Source organism: Tupaia chinensis, unplaced genomic scaffold, assembly GCF_000334495.1.
Source record: "Tupaia chinensis unplaced genomic scaffold, TupChi_1.0 Scaffold000165_2, whole genome shotgun sequence".
NCBI lineage: Eukaryota > Metazoa > Chordata > Mammalia > Scandentia > Tupaiidae > Tupaia > Tupaia belangeri.
The window spans coordinates 4,522,320-4,530,839 of record NW_006159640.1 but is presented as its reverse complement, the minus strand read 5'-3'; positions in this window follow the sequence as shown (position 1 = coordinate 4,530,839).

The following is an 8,520-nucleotide window of genomic DNA, read 5'->3' as shown; positions in this document are numbered from 1 at the left end:
AAATCGCCCCCTGGGAGAATGTCCACGCCACAATCCCTTCTCCATTCTCCTCTCAGGATCTTGGGCACGCACGCACACAACATCCAGCGTGAGTTTTAAGCCACCGGGTCTGAGATTTGAACCATGGTCAACTATATGGGAGTCCAGCGGCATAGCCATTATGCTAACTGCTGGTCCCCATCCCCTGATGGGTGCTTTCTCATATTCCCTCCCTCTCTCTGGAAAGTACACATTGTCAGTGGCAATTTTAAAAAGAAAAAAAAGAGCTCCCTTTTCTGTGCTGCCTTTTTTTTTTTTTTTCCTTTTTGGAGAGTTTTTTTTGCTATAGGGCGCATGTGCTAGACAGAAAGACAGAGAGACAGAGAGACAGAAAGCGAGAAATCACCCCAGGGGGGATGGCCACGCCGCAATCCCTTCTCTTGGGATCTTGGGCATGCATGCACATGTGCCTGGCGTGAGTTTAAGCCACCAGGTCCGGGGCTCAAACCTTGGTTGACTACATGGGAGTCCAGTGACACAGCCATTACACCAGCTGCTGGTCCCATGTACTACCTTGAACCACCTCCTCTCCTGCCCCACAGTCCTGACTGACCATCCCTTCCCTTGTGCTGTTACACCCTGTGAGAACTCTTGTCTCTGTAATAGCTCACATTTGTTCCCTGTGTACTATGTGCCAGGCATTGTATTAAGTGCTTTGTGCACACTAACTTACCTAGTGCCAGATACAGTGCTATGAGGTAGGTGGTCTTGTTATCCTGATTTCCAGATGAGGAAACTGATAAGGCAACCACATGGCTGGTAAGTAAGTGGCAGAGCTGAACTCAGGCCATCTGGTGGCAACAGCTGTGCTCATAAGCATATTGGCTGCTCTCACCTTTGCCACACTGAGAACATTTTCATGCCCTTCTCTCTTTGCTTTTGTCTTCCTCTCCTGGATGACTCCTTGTAAGCAGAGAATGTCATGTTCATCTTCATGTGCTCTACAGTTAGCGCAGCATCTGTCACATAGTTGGTGCTCAGTGAAAGTGAAGAATTGTTGCTAGTCTGGCTCACTCTTGAGAGAAGCAATTTGATTAGGTCCAAATCTGTGAGGAATATGACTTTTGTGGGGGAAGAGGGCTGTTTTGTGGAGAGTTTCCTTTCTAGAGGCCCTGCAATGTCCTCTGGGATCTTGCTACATCCTTAGGACTCCTCTTTTTCATCTTCAGCTGCTCCCCCCCTTTTAGCTCCCCCCTTTGTTTTCTCTCTACTGTCTTCTTCCTCAGGGTTGAACCCTCTGCCTGCTCTGCTCCCCCTTAGTGGCCATCACTGTTCATTCAACGCAAATTCATGTAGTGCCTGAAAGTATTCAGAGACCAGCTGTTACCTCCCAAGCACAAAATTCAGAGACCCTAGAAAAATAACACCATGTCCCACTCTCTCCCTGTTTACTTCATTTCTTTCTAACCCTGCCCTGCTGCTTCCACAGGCTCCTCTGCCTGTGGCACCAACCTGACCCTTTCCACCACCCCAAGTGCCATTATTATATACTATCGTCCTTGTCACCCAGGCTGAAGCCCTGATCTCTGTACTTTGGTCAACACATCCACTCTTTGCCAAAAATTGTTAATTCTTGACAGTGTTTTTTCAATTTAGTCTTTGTCGTCACTGTTACTGCACCTACCTTACTTCTTTGTGAGCAGTTACTGATAGCTATTAATGCTGGAAAGATGATGGAAAGACAATAGGAAATAAACAGCCTTTTTCTCAAGGAGCCTATAATCTGCCATGCATGTGTATGTGTGGTGGTGGGGAGGGGGGTGACAACAAAGGTGTCCACAACTCAATGCAGAATTAATTACATCTGAGGGTAAACGCAATGAAAGAAATCCACAGGCTACAATGAGAGGCTAGTATGGTGAGGGGGCAGCTTCTCTGAAGGAGGTGACATTCAGATTGAGACCTGTAAATCAGCAGTACCAGCCAAATATGTTGGGAGCAGGCATGGAATGTGGAGGAGGAAAGTATGTGTTTTACACCCTTCACAGGCCCTAACATGCTTTTCCAGCATTATTTCCTGATAGTTCTCTGCAGAGCAAACTATACTCCTTTATTTATCTGTAAGCAAGACCTCTGTCTGGAATGTTTCCAGCCCCTATCTCTTATTTAGTGAAATCCTTCAAGCTTCAGCTCACGTCACCCTCCACGATAACATCACTGGTCATTCCAGAAGAGCCTTCCCTCTCTCCTTTTACATCTCTCTAGCAGTTATACTGAATGTGTTCTGGTCTTCCTTGCATGGTAGCTATTTATCCATAATATATTTGCATACAACTAGACAAAAAACTTCCGGGAGGCTAGCATTGTATCTGGCATATCCTTCAAGCTCTTGTAGCAGCTAATACATGCCTTGCACATGATAGATGCTCAACAAATGATTGTTGAATGAACTTTCCCTTTCTGGGCTTCATTGTCTTCCTTTAAAACCCAAAGAATGTGGACACAAATGCCAGGTATTACTGAAACTTGCAAGAGCAAAATCTACAACTGGAATCTGGCATTAGAATACATGTATTTTTAAGGTGTTCTTTAGGGTGGAGGGTGACATTGTACTAGATGCATAGAAATCCACAAAGGTGGAAATAGAGCCCTGTATAGAGTTCTGGTGAAGTTAAAAAAAGAAATGAAGAAAAGTGATATAGTTTAAGTACATCACAAACTATCCTACAAAATGGAGGAAGTGGACAACGTATTCTGATGCAGATCACAGAAATGGCCCAGGGCAAAATAGAGCAACATGAGGAGTTTTGCCCAGAGTTGCTATAAATTTCAACAGCTTAAAGGCAGAACATTTAGAATTTTTGTACTTGTCTTACTGTCAATATTATCCCTCAGGAGTTGAAGAAATCAATTAATTTTGACCAATGACGAAGAACTAATTGGTGAAGTGGAAACTTGAACAATCACCTCAGAGTTTTTGAGAGCGTAAGTCTAGTTATAGTAAGGTAATTTGCCCTAAAATTTAAGAAGGCAAACTTCGCACAGTTCAGAGAGACAGAAGTAGCATGAGGACAAAGAGCACCAGTCCAGTAGATCTGACTTGGCTAGGCCAATTACCAGCTGTTATCTTTTTCTTTTTTTGGAGAGGTTTTTGCTACAGGGCACGTGCGCTTGCCAGAAAGACAGAGAGACAGAGAGACCGAAAGTGAGAAATCACCCTCCAGGGGGATGGCCACACCGCAATCCCTTCTCCTCCATTCTCCTCTTGAGATCTTGGGCACGCACGCACACGCGCCCGGTGTGAGTTTAAGCTGCCAGGTCCGGGATTTGAACCGCAGTCGACTACATGGGAGTCCAGCTAACTGCTGGTCCCTTGATTAAATTATTTAAGCTGAGCTTCAGTTTCCCACAGAATAACAGAAGAGAGACAGGGAGACTGAAAGAAGGAGGAATGGAATCGCCTCCTTCACAGGGTTATTATGACATCATATAGCATGTAAGTGCTTACCACTTAGTATACATCAATTGTTAGTTCTCTTGCACCTTCTGCTTGGCTACCCTCTCAAAAGGGTTGGAAGACATTTAAAACAAAATTCTGGGGACCAGCAGATGGCATAATGGTTACATCTCTGGACTCCCATGTAGCTGACCGTGGTTCAAGTCGAGACCCGACAGCTTAAAATTCATGCCAGGCACGTGTGTGCACATGTCCAAAATCCTAAGAGGAGATTAGAGGAGAAGGGATTGCAGCATGGGCATCCCTCCTGGGGGGTGATTTTTCATTTTCTGTCTGTTTCTCTCTGTCTCTGGCGAGTGCACACACCCTATAGCAAAAATCTCTCTCTCTCTAAAAACAAGGAAACATTCTGATCATATAACTGAATTATTTTAATGAAGAAGTAAAAGAACAGTTATCTAAAGAAAATGATGCAGATGGACAGAGTGATCTTTGATGATGAAACATTAAAAAGGTGGAAAGAGGGCCAACAGGTGATGCAGAGATTGAGGCAGCTAGATCCCACATGGTTGACCGCAGTTCAAGTCCCAGACTTGGTGGTTTGAAACTCATGCTGGGCATGTGTGCATGCATGCCCAAGATCCCAGGAGGAGAATGGAGAAAAAGGGATTGTGGCATGGCCATTCCCCCAGGGGGTGATTTCTCACTTTCCTTCTCATTGTCTCTGTCTCTCTGTCTCTGTCTGTCTCTCTCTCTGATGAGCACGCATGCCCTAAGGCAAAGACCTCTTAATAAAAAAAAGAAAAAAAAATATGGTGACATGAAACTGTAAACATCATGTCAGGAAAGAACAACCGAGATGAATTAATTCTAGGAGTAAGAAAATGAAGCTGTTTACAATTTTGTTTATATCAAAAAACAAAACAATGTGGCCTAAAAGTATGCATGTTTGGGGAGGAAAGTGTATTTTAATTATAATTACTTTTTAAATTATAAAAGTAATATAAGTACACATGCAAAACATTCCAATAGTACAACAGGGTATAAAATTAAAAATAAAATGGTGTAATGCTTACCAGATAACAAAAATAAAGGTGACCCTTTAATACCTACTTTGCTTTGATCTTCTCATTCTCTCATTCATACAAAATCTGTCCATTAGACTGGAAAAGGTCAAGTAGACATTGGCAAGAGGTAACTGAAGATCACGGTAAGAAAGCTCTAAGAAGGCACCAAGGTGCTTTTTGTGATTTTGAGTCTCTTGGGCTAAAGAAATTATATGTCAGAATGTTGAGAGAACCTGCAGATGAGCTCAGATAAGAGGTGTTTGTAACTTTTGTGGAATTGTGGGGAATAAGAAAGATTCTGGAAGTCTAGAGGAGGACCTTTGCTCCTTTTTGTGAAGTGAAGAAGATAGATTTAATAAGCTTTAGACTGGTAGGTTTCATCTTAATCCTAGGCAGGTTTCTAGAATATATATTGGAAGGGATAGTTTGCATGAGGGTACTTAGAAGGGAACTAGTGATCACAAGAATTTATAAAACCCTTTACCTGAGAATAACTCAAGATAGACTAAGCTCTCTGAAATGAGTAAATCAATGTAAATGGGTAAAGCTTTGAAAATGGGTAAAACATGGGAATGTTGTAGACATAGTGTAGCTACATTCTAGCAAGGCATTGACAAAGTCATGTGTGATATCTTTTGTGAGAAAGCTGGGGAAATGTAGACAGTACAATTATTGAGTGGATAAATGATCATTCTAAAGTCTAATTATTTTTAGAGAGATTTTTGCTATTGGGCATATGCACTCGCCAGAGAGACAGAGACAGAAAGTGAGAAATCACCCCCCCCAGGGGATTGATCATGTCGTAATCCCTTCTCCTCCATTCACCTCTAGAGCGTTGGGGCATGCATGCACATGCGCCCGGTGTGAGTTTTAAGCCGCTGTGTCAAGGATGCGAACTACAGTCGACTATGTGTGAGTCCCATTATGCCATCTACTGGTCTCCAAAGTCTGCTAATTAAAGAATCAATGTTTAAGTTATTTATATACTAGTTAATTATTTATATACTAGTTAATTAGAATATAAACTATTTTTTTTAATGTCAGAGGGCACATACACTTGCCAAAATGAGAAAGGGAGAGGGAGAAAGCATCCTCCAAAGAGATGTGGTCGTGCTGCAATCCTTTCTCCTTTATCCTGTTGGAATTTTGGGCATGCTTGCACACATGGCCTGTGTGGTATTCAAGTCACGGGAGACAGGACTCAAATTGCATGGCTGGTCATATGGGAACCGGATCCCTTAACTACCAAGCTAGACAGCTGGACCTATAAATGTAAGAGAAACTTTATACTCTGTTTTGTTCACTTTAAGTCCCTATAAAATTGCCCAGTCTTTAGTACAAAGTGTTTAGGAAATACTTGTTCATGAATGAATGAACTTGGAAGTAGGACTGCAAAGTATGTCACTGATTTTGTCTCAGTCTTCCCCACTCAGTATTTTTTTTATCAGTCATTTGGTTTAAAACATCAGCTGGCATGTTGACCAAATATGTAGATAATGTGAGCCCTGAGAGGAATAACTAACATAATAAGATAGACTTTGTATCCAAAAAGATCCATTAACAAAAGTAATTTAATAGTGATACATCCAATTAGATTTATAAAACACTGGAAGTTGGGGCCAGGTGGTGGCATGGTGGTTAGGGCAGCTGGATCTCACAAGGCTGACAACATGGTATGAATCCCCGACCCAGCGGCTTAACATTCCAGGGCATGTGTGTGCATGGCCAAAATCCTAAGAGGAGAATGGAGGAGGGATTGTGGGTGGTGTGGCCATCCCCGCGAGGAGTGATTTCTCTCTCTTGCAAGCACATGGCAAAAACTAAAATATATGAAAATAAAAAAGAAATACTGTAAGTATAAGCTGAGAAATTAATAGCAATATGTGCAGGGATAAAAAGACAAATTTTTATTCATTCTTCCAATAAAAATGTACTCAAAGTGCCAGGTGCTGTGCTCGATATTGGGAATATATAATACGATGGGGAGAAAAACATACTGTCTGTCCTCATGGAGATCAAAGACTGCTGTGGGGAACAGCCATTAACCAAATTATTCCACAAACAAATGTGTATTTACAAATGATGAAGAATAAAGTGGAATGCTAAGAGAGCATATAAGAAGATAACCTGAACTAGTCAGGTAAGATTTCTCCAAGGAACTGACACATGAGCTGACTTCTTGAAGATAAGTGGTAGTAAACTAAGGTGAAGGCAGAAGAGGGTAAATAGTAAGTGCAGTGAGTTAGTGATATGAAGGGTCAGCTTAAATGCTAATGCAGTCCCTTTCCCTTTTCTTTGGCAGAGGCTGGGATCAGGGTAAGGGCACTCAGCTTGGAACTTAGGGGCTGGGGGGCTCAGTTGACTCGTAGAGTGTTTGCTGGGGCTCAGGCCGCTGGGGCTCAGGCCACTGGGGCTTAGGCCAAAGGGGCAGCCATCTTATTTATGATGGTGAAGTTAGGGCCAAGGAGACAGCCTGTATGGCTAGAATATTGGGGTCAGAGAGAATGAGCAAAGATGTGAATATTTGAGGCTAGTGGGGACCAGACTTCTCAATTTTGTAAGAGTCACAAATATGAAAAAGGGAGAAGGCCAGAATAAACCCACTGATGTTGGATTCTCCTTAGCCTACTGATTTCATTTTCTTTCTAAAGAAAGTGAGAGAAGAAATTAATTTAGACATTTGTTTGTGATAAAAAGAATTCATTAAAAAAAAAAAAAGAAAGCGGGGAACCAACAGTTAGCGTAATGGCTATGTCGCTGGACTCCCATGTAGTCGACTGTGGTTCGCGTCCTGGATCTGGTGACTTAAAACTCACGCCGGGTGCGTGTGTGTGTGTGCCCAAGATCCCAAGAGGAGAATGGAGGAGAAGGGATTGTGATGTGGCCATCCCCCCTGGGGGGTGATTTCTCGCTTTCTGTCTCTCTGTCTCTGTCTGGCGAGCACACTTGCCCTATAGCAAAAAACTCTAAAAAAAAAAAAAAAAAAAAAAAAAGAAAGAAAGCGGTACTAGTATGAACTCATGGTTTTTTGGGTATGTGTAGATATGCATATATAGGTGTATATTTTTTATATGTATGTACAAATATCCTCATTTATTTCCTAGTTCTGTCCACTGAGAAGACCTAGAAAATGGCACCCTGGTAACAATAAGTACATATGGGACCCAGATCTTGGGCACAGTAATTCTCCACTAAAAAGTGCCAGGGCTTCTTGGAGAAATGCCTAATTCCAGTGCTGAGACAAGGAAAGTACAAGATGAATGTCTTCTGCCACAATGTAAGGAAATGCTCAAAGAATGATGAAGACATGTCAAAAGGATATAGAAACCAACTTTGGGGAGCAAAATAAAAACAATAATAATGGATTAAGGGACCAGCAGATGGCATAATGGTTATATCACTGGACTCCCACATAGCCATGGTTCAAGTTACAGACTCAGTGACTTAAAACTCATGGCGGGAGCATGTGCGTGCATGCTCAAGATCCTGAGAGGAAAATGGAGGAGAAGGAACTGCAGCATGGCCATCCCCCCAGGGGGTTATTTCTCGCTTTCTGTCTCTTTGTCTCTCCAGCGAGTGCATGCACCCTATAGCAAAAGTCTCTAAAAAAATAATAATAGTGGATTAAACCCATTGAATAAAATAGGAATCCATTTTTCTGTACTAAAAAGGTTTTTTTAAAAATTATTTTATTTAACTTTATATATATATTTATTTAATTTTAATTTGGCAAGATGGTGAAAGAGTGAGAGATAGGGAGAGAGAGAAAAGGAAAGTGAGAAAGCAAGTTACCAGGTCTGGGACTCAAACCATGGTCGACCATGTGGGAGTCCAGCACCCTTCACCACGCTACCTGCCAGCCCCACTAAAATGTATTTTTAATAATTTTGCCAGAGGGTATGTGCACTCAACCAGGGGGAGAGAGAGAAAAAAAGGAGAGAACGTGGGAAAGCACCCCCCATGGGGAATGGTCACACTACAATCCCTTCTACAGTCACCTCTCAGGATTTTGGGCAC